This window comes from Berghia stephanieae, chromosome 5 (assembly GCF_034508935.2).
Source record: "Berghia stephanieae isolate SIO BIC M18660-M18661 chromosome 5, UCSD_Bste_1.3, whole genome shotgun sequence".
NCBI classification, from domain to species: domain Eukaryota; kingdom Metazoa; phylum Mollusca; class Gastropoda; order Nudibranchia; family Aeolidiidae; genus Berghia; species Berghia stephanieae.
In genome coordinates, this window is record NC_088364.1 from 57,356,003 (window position 1) to 57,371,162 (window position 15,160).

Below are 15,160 nucleotides of genomic sequence, written 5' to 3' on the forward strand. Positions count from 1 at the left end.
ATAAACTTTACCTTCTAATATTAGATCGTCTTTCCTTTTATAGCCTTCCCTCGAATTAATTTCTAATTAGTGAATACTTTTCGTTCTACATTCTGTCACGTAGCCACTTATTATAAAAGCTGATAGGTCTAACATTCGACACTCACTTTCTCTCCACAATCTATGCCGGACGGCCAGTCACTCTATTCCTATATATATATTGTAAGATTTTTATCTTTTGGGACTTTGTAGATATTATATCTACACCATTAAGACGCCGGAGCTTTTAACTTTGATTGTATAATCTTCAAGGATCAAACCCAAGCCCGCTGTACTACATTATAACTCCTTACCAGTTGCCTGGAAGTGGAATTTTACGAGTCCAATCCTGTTATCAGAGGAATAGATCATCCAAGCCCATCAACTGCCTGGAAACGTAAACTTATGAACCTGACATATTATTATAAGTTACGTAAAATATTCATATCTCTATTTGTAACTGCCACGATCACTGTTTATCTCTTTTAATTAAATTTCATCATCATTTTTATTTCATTGTAAACAAATCGTTAATTGTTTTTCATTTATAGTAACTAGTAAATTCTGGGGCCTCATTCTACATATATTTTATGCATAGTCGAGTAGCTCTTTACTCACTTGAGACCATGACATTTTGGAGGGGACACATATAAAGAATTGAATTTATTTAGTTACTTATATCTATTTCATCTAACTTTAAAGTTTAAATTGTAAAACTCTTAATTGCCCCACTTGATCATATTCTAATTGAACTCCCTATTTACAGGATTATTTTTTTTTTCTTTTTCATTTCTTCATTTAAATGGAATAGCAATTTATCCATTCATTCTTTCATTCAAATTGAATAGCATTTTATTGATTCATTCCTTCATCCATTTATTCATTTATAAATCATTCATCCATTCATTGTTCATTCATTTATTTATTCATTCATTCATTCATTCATTCATCCATTCATTCGTTTATTCACTCATTTATCCAATCATTCATACATTTATTCCTCCCTTCATTCTTTCATTCATACATTATCCATTCATTCATTCATCTATTCACTCAGTTTTTCATTCATTCATTCATTCCTTGTCCACTTTGTTATTATATCACTCATTTCATTTTGTTGTTTGCCTCATTCATGAATTGTTTTCAATATGTTTACATTCCATAACGATTCATTCACCTATCATCCAATCACTCAGTGTTGTGAACACATTTTGTAACTATTGTAAATCTTACGATATTTTATTGTTTTGTATTTCAGACATCACTGTTAAACACTCTTCAATGCCTAATTACAATTGTTGAACAACCATTGAACAAGAGAGAGGTCCCAGCCACGAACTGAGTTGGTAAATATATCCTTCATTATTCTCTTTTACATGAGTTGGGCATCACATAGTAACTATAGACATCGTGATTTGTTTTGCATAGTGATTTGTTTTAAATGCATTTTTGGCATATTACTGTTACCGAAAACCACTTATATATTATGTTCTGAAAAGTGAGTCTTTAAAAACTAAATAATAATAAAAGGAGTCTACTAGCCGTCGTGTTATATTTAGTGATAGATAACTTGGGATTATTTTGGCATCCTATTATTGTTATCATACTCTAGTATATTAGCGTCATTGCGAATAATTGTACACAAACTAACGACGAGTCACACACATTGGTGATACCTTTTTCGTAGTAACATAGTTTAGAGTACACGCGATTGACACATTGTTATTGACACAAGTCATAATAACTCCGCATTGTATTGACACATTGCTTTATAAGATATAACAATAAAAGGCATCAAATTCAACATACATAATAAGTTGAAATAAGAGAGAGAGATTTCTAAAAATAGAACAGTTCATTCCAGTAAGTGTAAATAAATAAAACAGTCAGTAACAGTATCCTGTCAATATAATATATATAAAACATCGTAACTAATTTATTGCAAAATGGAAGCATATAAAAGATACTTAAGTCTCGCAAAGGACTTAGAAATACCCCAGGAAAGGATATTTTCATGGTGCGAAGAGAAAATAAAAGAAGAAAAAGAAGAAAGAATTCGTAGAGAAGAAAATGAAGAAAGAATTCGTAGAGAAGAAAACGAAGAAAGAATTCGTAGAGAAGAAAATGAAGAAAGAATTCGTAGAGAAGAAAATGAAGAAAGAATTCGTAGAGAGAAGAAATGAAGAAAGAATTCGTAGAGAAGAAAACGAAGAAAGAATTCGTAGAGAAGAAAAAGAGCACGAAGAAAGAATACGCAGAGAAGAACGAGAAGAAAGAGCCCAAGAAAGGGAACTAAAAAGACAAATAGCTTTAGCAGAAGAAGAAACCAAAAGGACCCAAATGATGCTGGAAATTGAAAAAACAAAAACCGGTCATGAAAGAAAACATAATAATAGTGATGAATTTTTCGTGAAACTTCCACGCATGCCAACATACGATGAACGCTCAGACTGTCTAGAATCCTTCTTACACCGATTCGAAGTTCAGGCTAAAGGTTATCGTTGGCCAGAAAGCAAATGGGCCACAGCCTTGATTAACTGCTTATCTGGAGAACCGCTAAAAGTTTTCTATACCTTAACAACTGAAGATGCAGATGACTATGGTAAAATTAAAGACGCTCTACTAAAAAGATTTAGATTAACGGAAGATGGTTACCAGGAAAGGTTTCACACTGCAAAACCGGAAAGTGGAGAAGACTTTAATACATTCGTGAACCGAATTACTCAATTTCTAAATCGGTGGCTTGAGTTGGCAAACGTAAAACAAGACGACTTTGCAGGCCTTTACTATCTCACGCTGAAGAATCGAATCTATCAAGCTTGCAACCCAGATTTAGTCGCATTCTTTAAAGAGAGAAAGCCAGAAAACTTGGACAAATTAAAAATCTACGCAGAAAACTTTAACAGCGCACATCCATTGACACCCCTTAGCAGAACATTGAAGGAACCATACTACGCTGCTGCTGCTCAGAGTCCAGGTACACCTAAAGTTCAGTACTCAAATAGGACGAGCCGATCAATCACTCGGAACACGCAAGTGAAACAGGATGACCATAGTAACAAACCATGGAACAAACAGTTCAATAGAGACCATAGCCGACCCTATCAAAACAAAACAAGAAATAGCACTGACAATAATACTGAGTATAAGAAAACCAACAAACCTATAATTAAATGTCAATATTGTGGAATGAAAGGCCACACAGCAGACAAATGTTACAAAATCGTGGGATATCCAAAAGAAACTGCAAATGCATCACTCCAAACAGGTGTAAACAATCAGACACGAGTAATGTCAGGAGAAAATATAAATGTGTATTGCGTGAAAGGTATGTCACTTTTAACACAAACTCACAAATCAGGATCGCTATTTTTTTGTGAAGGCAAAGCTAATGGAACCGATTGCAAAATATTGAGAGACACAGGATGCAGTACAGTAGGAATAAAAGCATCTTTGATCAATGACGAAGACAAAACTGGAAAAACGGTACAATGCATCACATTCAGTGGCACAGTCGAAACCTTTGAAACAGCTAATGTGTACATAGAAACCCCATACTATACAGGAATAGTGGAATGCTGTATACTTCCCAACCCGTCGCTGATGTTATTGTTGGCAATATAAAAGGTCTTAAAGACAACCCAACAGATGTAAAAGAATGGTCATTGACCCAAGAAACAGCTTGTCTAGCAGAAACAAGAAAGATGACTAAGACAACAGAGAAGCCAATGACTATTTCTCTTGAACCACAACAATTCGACAGGAACACGTTCATTGAAGAACAGAAAAAGGACCCGACTTTAACTTCATATTTCAATATCGCAAACAAAGGGACGAAATCAAAAGTTGAATACATCATTGAAAAAGATATTCTGTTCAGGTTACATAGGAAAAGAAACAAAATAGCTAAACAACTGGTCACACCGAGTATTTACAGAAACAAAATCCTTGGAATAGCGCACGATTCAATAACCTCTGGACATCTTGGGAGCTCTTCCACATTGAAGAGAATATCCGAGAATTTCACATGGCCTGGAATTACTAAAGACGTCCGAGAATATGTGAAATCTTGTGACACATGCCAAAGAAGAGTCGCAAAAGGCAGAATACCGAGATTGCCATTAGAGACAACCCCAGTTATTGAAAAAGTTTTTCAAAAAGTTGCAATTGACATTATAGGCCCTTTAACAAAATCAGATAGAAACCATACACACATACTAACACTAGTCGATTACGCAACCAGGTGGCCAGAAGCGATAGCATTGAAATCTACTACATCGGATCACATAGCTGAAGCATTGATGACAATTTTTACTAGAATAGGCATACCAAATGAGATACTGTCGGACAATGGACCCCAATTTACATCACATATGATGCATGAAACCATGAAACTCATGGGAATACAACACTCATTCACAACTCCCTACCACCCCAAGCAAATGGTCTTTGTGAAAGATTTAATGGCACTCTAAAGAATATGTTAAGAAAAGTGTCAGCAGAAAAACCAGATGATTGGGACAGATACTTACCAGCAATCCTATTTGCATATAGAGAAATACCCCAAGAATCTACAGGCTACTCCCCATTTGAGTTGATGTATGGACGATCACCTCGCGGCCCGATCAATATAGTAGCCGACATTTGTAAAGGGAATGAGGAGGACAATAACGAAATTATGTTTGCTTACGAATATGTAAGAAACCTGAAAGACAGAATAGAGGATACATGTAAGCTAGCACAGGAATCCGTCACTAAAAAAGCAGAGAAATACAAGGAATACTCCGATAGAAAAAGCAAGTCAAGAAAATTTGAGATTGGTGACAAAGTACTAATACTCTTACCCGATGACTCGAGTAAACTTTTAGCTACATGGAAAGGACCATTCAAAATAACAGCAGTAAAATCTAATGTTAATTACGAGATTAAAATTAACAACACAACAAAGACATTCCATGCAAATATGCTAAAAAAGTATTTTGATAGAGACACAGTGTCGCAACCTATGTTTACTAATATCGAAGCTTCAAATGCAGGATTAATCATACCGTTGGTCATGGGACACAGACACCCGAGACAGAAAAACAAACAAAAATCGCACAATTGCAACCACCTAAGACAAAAAAAGAAGTACGCAAAGTACTTGGGCTCCTAAATTTTTACAGGAAATACATTTACAACTTCGCGCACATCGCGACACCGCTAACAAATCTGACAAAGAATGGGTCACCGAACAAAATTGTTTGGACAGAAGTGTGTCAGAATAGCTTTAACCAATTAAAGGCATTACTCTGTTCAGAACCAATTCTTAAATTACCCGACATATCAAAAGAATTTGTTGTAAGAACTGACGCGTCTGATAAGGGCATCGCAGGTGTACTATTACAGGAGCATGAGGGAACTCTAATGCCTTGCTTATATGCAAGCAGAAAATTATTGGACAGAGAATCACGATACTCTGTAATAGAGCGTGAAGGACTGGCCATCGTCTTTGCTTTAAAGACATTCAGCAGATATCTACTGCTAAAAGAGTTTGTGGTCGAAACGGACCATAAACCACTCACGTACATAAGAAATAACAAAATGAATAACAGTAGAGTACTAAGGTGGAGTCTATTTTTGCAAAATTACACTTTCAGTATCTCTCACATACCAGGCTGTGAAAATATTCACGCCGACCTACTTTCTCGATTAGTGTAATGACGTGAGAAGGGTATAACTTAACCTCCCATGCATACTGTTAGTTACCTCGCAAATTATGCCAAATCAGAACGCACAAATTCGATAATTTTATTTGTAAACATGATGACCCAACTTAATGTAACATTGAGTATTGTTTGGATATATATACCATACCCATTCATGATTTGGGAAATCTTCTCTTTATCTATCATTGTTATGAATTTTCACTCATTTATGATTAATAATTGAAATGTCAATATTCCATTTACATTTTCATTCATTTCATTCAGTAAATTACCTTCATATCATCGACTTAAATCATGCTTCATTGCCATCACTATTGTTTATCACAATGATTTGTAATCACATTGCCATCATGTTGTTCACAGTAAAGATTGTTCACAATTATCTTATTAAATTTTATTTTATTAAGAACTGAATTCATCTCACTCCAGTTATATTTCGGTAGGCCTAGATAAACTTTACCTTCTAATATTAGATCGTCTTTCCTTTTATAGCCTTCCCTCGAATTAATTTCTAATTAGTGAATACTTTTCGTTCTACATTCTGTCACGTAGCCACTTATTATAAAAGCTGATAGGTCTAACATTCGACACTCACTTTCTCTCCACAATCTATGCCGGACGGCCAGTCACTCTATTCCTATATATATATTGTAAGATTTTTATCTTTTGGGACTTTGTAGATATTATATCTACACCATTAAGACGCCGGAGCTTTTAACTTTGATTGTATAATCTTCAAGGATCAAACCCAAGCCCGCTGTACTACATTATAACTCCTTACCAGTTGCCTGGAAGTGGAATTTTACGAGTCCAATCCTGTTATCAGAGGAATAGATCATCCAAGCCCATCAACTGCCTGGAAACGTAAACTTATGAACCTGACATATTATTATAAGTTACGTAAAATATTCATATCTCTATTTGTAACTGCCACGATCACTGTTTATCTCTTTTAATTAAATTTCATCATCATTTTTATTTCATTGTAAACAAATCGTTAATTGTTTTTCATTTATAGTAACTAGTAAATTCTGGGGCCTCATTCTACATATATTTTATGCATAGTCGAGTAGCTCTTTACTCACTTGAGACCATGACATTTTGGAGGGGACACATATAAAGAATTGAATTTATTTAGTTACTTATATCTATTTCATCTAACTTTAAAGTTTAAATTGTAAAACTCTTAATTGCCCCACTTGATCATATTCTAATTGAACTCCCTATTTACAGGATTATTTTTTTTTTCTTTTTCATTTCTTCATTTAAATGGAATAGCAATTTATCCATTCATTCTTTCATTCAAATTGAATAGCATTTTATTGATTCATTCCTTCATCCATTTATTCATTTATAAATTCATTCATCCATTCATTGTTCATTCATTATTTATTCATTCATTCATTCATTCATTCATCCATTCATTCGTTTATTCACTCATTTATCCAATCATTCATACATTTATTCCTCCCTTCATTCTTTCATTCATACATTATCCATTCATTCATTCATCTATTCACTCAGTTTTTCATTCATTCATTCATTCCTTGTCCACTTTGTTATTATATCACTCATTTCATTTTGTTGTTTGCCTCATTCATGAATTGTTTTCAATATGTTTACATTCCATAACGATTCATTCACCTATCATCCAATCACTCAGTGTTGTGAACACATTTTGTAACTATTGTAAATCTTACGATATTTTATTGTTTTGTATTTCAGACATCACTGTTAAACACTCTTCAATGCCTAATTACAATTGTTGAACAACCATTGAACAAGAGAGAGGTCCCAGCCACGAACTGAGTTGGTAAATATATCCTTCATTATTCTCTTTTACATGAGTTGGGCATCACATAGTAACTATAGACATCGTGATTTGTTTTGCATAGTGATTTGTTTTAAATGCATTTTTGGCATATTACTGTTACCGAAAACCACTTATATATTATGTTCTGAAAAGTGAGTCTTTAAAAACTAAATAATAATAAAAGGAGTCTACTAGCCGTCGTGTTATATTTAGTGATAGATAACTTGGGATTATTTTGGCATCCTATTATTGTTATCATACTCTAGTATATTAGCGTCATTGCGAATAATTGTACACAAACTAACGACGAGTCACACACATTGGTGATACCTTTTTCGTAGTAACATAGTTTAGAGTACACGCGATTGACACATTGTTATTGACACAAGTCATAATAACTCCGCATTGTATTGACACATTGCTTTATAAGATATAACAATAAAAGGCATCAAATTCAACATACATAATAAGTTGAAATAAGAGAGAGAGATTTCTAAAAATAGAACAGTTCATTCCAGTAAGTGTAAATAAATAAAACAGTCAGTAACAGTATCCTGTCAATATAATATATATAAAACATCGTAACTAATTTATTGCAAAAATGGAAGCATATAAAAGATACTTAAGTCTCGCAAAGGACTTAGAAATACCCCAGGAAAGGATATTTTCATGGTGCGAAGAGAAAATAAAAGAAGAAAAAGAAGAAAGAATTCGTAGAGAAGAAAATGAAGAAAGAATTCGTAGAGAAGAAAACGAAGAAAGAATTCGTAGAGAAGAAAATGAAGAAAGAATTCGTAGAGAAGAAAATGAAGAAAGAATTCGTAGAGAAGAAAAATGAAGAAAGAATTCGTAGAGAAGAAAACGAAGAAAGAATTCGTAGAGAAGAAAAAGAGCACGAAGAAAGAATACGCAGAGAAGAACGAGAAGAAAGAGCCCAAGAAAGGGAACTAAAAAGACAAATAGCTTTAGCAGAAGAAGAAACCAAAAGGACCCAAATGATGCTGGAAATTGAAAAAACAAAAACCGGTCATGAAAGAAAACATAATAATAGTGATGAATTTTTCGTGAAACTTCCACGCATGCCAACATACGATGAACGCTCAGACTGTCTAGAATCCTTCTTACACCGATTCGAAGTTCAGGCTAAAGGTTATCGTTGGCCAGAAAGCAAATGGGCCACAGCCTTGATTAACTGCTTATCTGGAGAACCGCTAAAAGTTTTCTATACCTTAACAACTGAAGATGCAGATGACTATGGTAAAATTAAAGACGCTCTACTAAAAAGATTTAGATTAACGGAAGATGGTTACCAGGAAAGGTTTCACACTGCAAAACCGGAAAGTGGAGAAGACTTTAATACATTCGTGAACCGAATTACTCAATTTCTAAATCGGTGGCTTGAGTTGGCAAACGTAAAACAAGACGACTTTGCAGGCCTTTACTATCTCACGCTGAAGAATCGAATCTATCAAGCTTGCAACCCAGATTTAGTCGCATTCTTTAAAGAGAGAAAGCCAGAAAACTTGGACAAATTAAAAATCTACGCAGAAAACTTTAACAGCGCACATCCATTGACACCCCTTAGCAGAACATTGAAGGAACCATACTACGCTGCTGCTGCTCAGAGTCCAGGTACACCTAAAGTTCAGTACTCAAATAGGACGAGCCGATCAATCACTCGGAACACGCAAGTGAAACAGGATGACCATAGTAACAAACCATGGAACAAACAGTTCAATAGAGACCATAGCCGACCCTATCAAAACAAAACAAGAAATAGCACTGACAATAATACTGAGTATAAGAAAACCAACAAACCTATAATTAAATGTCAATATTGTGGAATGAAAGGCCACACAGCAGACAAATGTTACAAAATCGTGGATATCCAAAAGAAACTGCAAATGCATCACTCCAAACAGGTGTAAACAATCAGACACGAGTAATGTCAGGAGAAAATATAAATGTGTATTGCGTGAAAGGTATGTCACTTTTAACACAAACTCACAAATCAGGATCGCTATTTTTTTGTGAAGGCAAAGCTAATGGAACCGATTGCAAAATATTGAGAGACACAGGATGCAGTACAGTAGGAATAAAAGCATCTTTGATCAATGACGAAGACAAAACTGGAAAAACGGTACAATGCATCACATTCAGTGGCACAGTCGAAACCTTTGAAACAGCTAATGTGTACATAGAAACCCCATACTATACAGGAATAGTGGAATGCTGTATACTTCCCAACCCCGTCGCTGATGTTATTGTTGGCAATATAAAAGGTCTTAAAGACAACCCAACAGATGTAAAAGAATGGTCATTGACCCAAGAAACAGCTTGTCTAGCAGAAACAAGAAAGATGACTAAGACAACAGAGAAGCCAATGACTATTTCTCTTGAACCACAACAATTCGACAGGAACACGTTCATTGAAGAACAGAAAAAGGACCCGACTTTAACTTCATATTTCAATATCGCAAACAAAGGGACGAAATCAAAAGTTGAATACATCATTGAAAAAGATATTCTGTTCAGGTTACATAGGAAAAGAAACAAAATAGCTAAACAACTGGTCACACCGAGTATTTACAGAAACAAAATCCTTGGAATAGCGCACGATTCAATAACCTCTGGACATCTTGGGAGCTCTTCCACATTGAAGAGAATATCCGAGAATTTCACATGGCCTGGAATTACTAAAGACGTCCGAGAATATGTGAAATCTTGTGACACATGCCAAAGAAGAGTCGCAAAAGGCAGAATACCGAGATTGCCATTAGAGACAACCCCAGTTATTGAAAAAGTTTTTCAAAAAGTTGCAATTGACATTATAGGCCCTTTAACAAAATCAGATAGAAACCATACACACATACTAACACTAGTCGATTACGCAACCAGGTGGCCAGAAGCGATAGCATTGAAATCTACTACATCGGATCACATAGCTGAAGCATTGATGACAATTTTTACTAGAATAGGCATACCAAATGAGATACTGTCGGACAATGGACCCCAATTTACATCACATATGATGCATGAAACCATGAAACTCATGGGAATACAACACTCATTCACAACTCCCTACCACCCCCAAGCAAATGGTCTTTGTGAAAGATTTAATGGCACTCTAAAGAATATGTTAAGAAAAGTGTCAGCAGAAAAACCAGATGATTGGGACAGATACTTACCAGCAATCCTATTTGCATATAGAGAAATACCCCAAGAATCTACAGGCTACTCCCCATTTGAGTTGATGTATGGACGATCACCTCGCGGCCCGATCAATATAGTAGCCGACATTTGTAAAGGGAATGAGGAGGACAATAACGAAATTATGTTTGCTTACGAATATGTAAGAAACCTGAAAGACAGAATAGAGGATACATGTAAGCTAGCACAGGAATCCGTCACTAAAAAAGCAGAGAAATACAAGGAATACTCCGATAGAAAAAGCAAGTCAAGAAAATTTGAGATTGGTGACAAAGTACTAATACTCTTACCCGATGACTCGAGTAAACTTTTAGCTACATGGAAAGGACCATTCAAAATAACAGCAGTAAAATCTAATGTTAATTACGAGATTAAAATTAACAACACAACAAAGACATTCCATGCAAATATGCTAAAAAAGTATTTTGATAGAGACACAGTGTCGCAACCTATGTTTACTAATATCGAAGCTTCAAATGCAGGATTAATCATACCGTTGGTCATGGGACACAGACACCCGAGACAGAAAAACAAACAAAAATCGCACAATTGCAACCACCTAAGACAAAAAAAGAAGTACGCAAAGTACTTGGGCTCCTAAATTTTTACAGGAAATACATTTACAACTTCGCGCACATCGCGACACCGCTAACAAATCTGACAAAGAATGGGTCACCGAACAAAATTGTTTGGACAGAAGTGTGTCAGAATAGCTTTAACCAATTAAAGGCATTACTCTGTTCAGAACCAATTCTTAAATTACCCGACATATCAAAAGAATTTGTTGTAAGAACTGACGCGTCTGATAAGGGCATCGCAGGTGTACTATTACAGGAGCATGAGGGAACTCTAATGCCTTGCTTATATGCAAGCAGAAAATTATTGGACAGAGAATCACGATACTCTGTAATAGAGCGTGAAGGACTGGCCATCGTCTTTGCTTTAAAGACATTCAGCAGATATCTACTGCTAAAAGAGTTTGTGGTCGAAACGGACCATAAACCACTCACGTACATAAGAAATAACAAAATGAATAACAGTAGAGTACTAAGGTGGAGTCTATTTTTGCAAAATTACACTTTCAGTATCTCTCACATACCAGGCTGTGAAAATATTCACGCCGACCTACTTTCTCGATTAGTGTAATGACGTGAGAAGGGTATAACTTAACCTCCCATGCATACTGTTAGTTACCTCGCAAATTATGCCAAATCAGAACGCACAAATTCGATAATTTTATTTGTAAACATGATGACCCAACTTAATGTAACATTGAGTATTGTTTGGATATATATACCATACCCATTCATGATTTGGGAAATCTTCTCTTTATCTATCATTGTTATGAATTTTCACTCATTTATGATTAATAATTGAAATGTCAATATTCCATTTACATTTTCATTCATTTCATTCAGTAAATTACCTTCATATCATCGACTTAAATCATGCTTCATTGCCATCACTATTGTTTATCACAATGATTTGTAATCACATTGCCATCATGTTGTTCATCATAATGATTTGTAATCACAATCTTTCATTGTTATTGTCACCCATTCATATACCTACGTTAATATAAACATTTACATGTCTAGTTAATAAATAATTTAATTGTAGCACAAATCATAACAATGGATTAATGCTAGATTATCATGATAGTAAATTTACTTCCGTTTGTAAAATCTATCTTTCCCATAATGGTTAAAGAGTATATTTTAAACGTGGGTGGGGGGTGTCACAGTAAAGATTGTTCACAATTATCTTATTAAATTTTATTTTATTAAGAACTGAATTCATCTCACTCCAGTTATATTTCGGTAGGCCTAGATAAACTTTACCTTCTAATATTAGATCGTCTTTCCTTTTATAGCCTTCCCTCGAATTAATTTCTAATTAGTGAATACTTTTCGTTCTACATTCTGTCACGTAGCCACTTATTATAAAAGCTGATAGGTCTAACATTCGACACTCACTTTCTCTCCACAATCTATGCCGGACGGCCAGTCACTCTATTCCTATATATATATTGTAAGATTTTTATCTTTTGGGACTTTGTAGATATTATATCTACACCATTAAGACGCCGGAGCTTTTAACTTTGATTGTATAATCTTCAAGGATCAAACCCAAGCCCGCTGTACTACATTATAACTCCTTACCAGTTGCCTGGAAGTGGAATTTTACGAGTCCAATCCTGTTATCAGAGGAATAGATCATCCAAGCCCATCAACTGCCTGGAAACGTAAACTTATGAACCTGACATATTATTATAAGTTACGTAAAATATTCATATCTCTATTTGTAACTGCCACGATCACTGTTTATCTCTTTTAATTAAATTTCATCATCATTTTTATTTCATTGTAAACAAATCGTTAATTGTTTTTCATTTATAGTAACTAGTAAATTCTGGGGCCTCATTCTACATATATTTTATGCATAGTCGAGTAGCTCTTTACTCACTTGAGACCATGACAGTTGGTAACAAAAACAATTATTGAGATTCCTTTCCACCCCCTCTATTCTTAAATCCCTGAATCTACACAATAAAGTATATATCATATGAAAGATAATTTTATCTACTTTTCTCTGATCCCTCACCCTTAATGGTAAAAAGTGTTGGTTTGATATTATGAATTTTTAAATATTTCTTAAACTTATAATTTTAATATTTATTTCATAAAAAACTCTGATTATTCAAAAGAGCAAAACACAAACTTATCATTTAATGATGTAAACAAAAATAATTGCGTCTTGTAGAGGAAAAGCTGGTCTTTGTATCCATATATGTTTGAAAATTATGAAAAAGATACTGCGTCCACAATAGGCTGAGAAAATTGAGTATTATGATGAAATTTCTACTACTCTCTGCCTGAGAGAAATTCAAAGCGATGAGATTTACCTGCAGACATAATTTATTGCCAGTGCACCCCGTCTTGACAGGTGTTATCACTGTGGTTGACGGTGGATTGTTTACATTATTTGACGGTAGCCAGTGAGGGAAGAAGTAACTAAACTGAAAGTTTGGGCCCTATTTAAACGGCTGTGTACTATCCCAAATTGGTCTTTTGCAGGATAATTTTCATAATATATGCACATGTGTAAGTCTACTAGCAGAATGCAATTATGAGCATGTTTAAAAATTGTTTTAATGACCAATAAAATTTTGCGCTCTTCGAACTGAACTCGTTATGTTTTGGGGTTTTTTGGGGATTTTTTTTTTCTCAGACCTACGACTTGACCTTTTTAGATTATTAAACAGATATTACAGTTTTCGGTCAAAATTTTGAAAACTCTACATGCTGCTGCGTTTAAGAAGAAAAGTATCTGACTGAGCCCGATACATTTCTTTTAGTATTCATTCCTATCCAGATGTATATTATATCAGACCTGCCAAATTGAAAACTTCAAATTTAGTAATTTTTATGTCAATTTTTTAGTAATATGACAAGGAAATTAATATTAGCAGTAGTAGCAGCAGCAGCAGCAGTAGTAGTAGTAGTAGTAGTAGTAGTAGTAGTAGTAGTAGTAGTAGTAGTAGTAGTAGTAGTAGTTGTAGTAGTAGTTATTATAATCATCATTATTTAAGTAATACTGAGAATTAAAAATTCGTAAATTTCTATAAAATTTAGTAATTGGCAATGAAATTTGTCTAAAATTCGTAAAATTACGAAAAATTTGTCAGATTCGGCAGGTATATAATATTAGCAGGTCTGAAAACCGAAATCAATCATTCGTTTGATCTAACATTCTGTCGAACTCTAGAAAAACCCATATTTTAATATTTTGCCAGAAAACTCGTCCTTCAAATATCGATCTATTTAAATGAACCTCATCTTGGCAAAAAAAATTTTATCAAACCTGGGACTTCGCAATATATATATATATATATATATATATATATATATATATATATATATATATATATAGTGGTTGTTGCAGTAGTAATGGTAGTGACGAGATGATGTGGTGGTGGTGGTTGTAGTAGTAGTTGTAGTGGTGAGATGATGTGGTGGTTGCTGTTGTAATGGGTGGTGATGATGTGGGGGTGGTGGTGGTTGTAGTAGTCGTGCGGTAGTGATGATGATGCGGTATTGATGGTTGCAGTAGTAGTGGTAGCAATGATGATGTGGTTGTGGTGGTTGTAGTAGTCGTGGTAGTGATGATGATGTGGTGGTGGTTGTAGTAGTAGTGGTAAAGATGATGATGTGGTGGTGGTTATCGTAATAGTAGTGGTAGTGATGATGATATGGTGGTGGTTGTAGCAATAGTGGTAATGATAATGTGGTGGCTGTTGTTGTTGTGGGTAGTGATGATGTGGTGGTGTTGGTTGTAGTAGTAGTAGTGGTAGTGATGATGTGATTTTGTTGTTGTAGTAGTAATGATAGTGATGATGATGTGTGGGTGG

The 15,160-nt window shown here is 34.7% G+C and overlaps 1 protein-coding gene across 1 annotated transcript in view; it reads left to right on the forward strand.

Moving 5' to 3' along the window:
* The window catches only part of LOC144973291 (uncharacterized), a 128,864-nt gene that overhangs the window by 51,865 nt on the left and 61,839 nt on the right, over positions 1 to 15,160 (forward strand). The window lies entirely within an intron of this gene.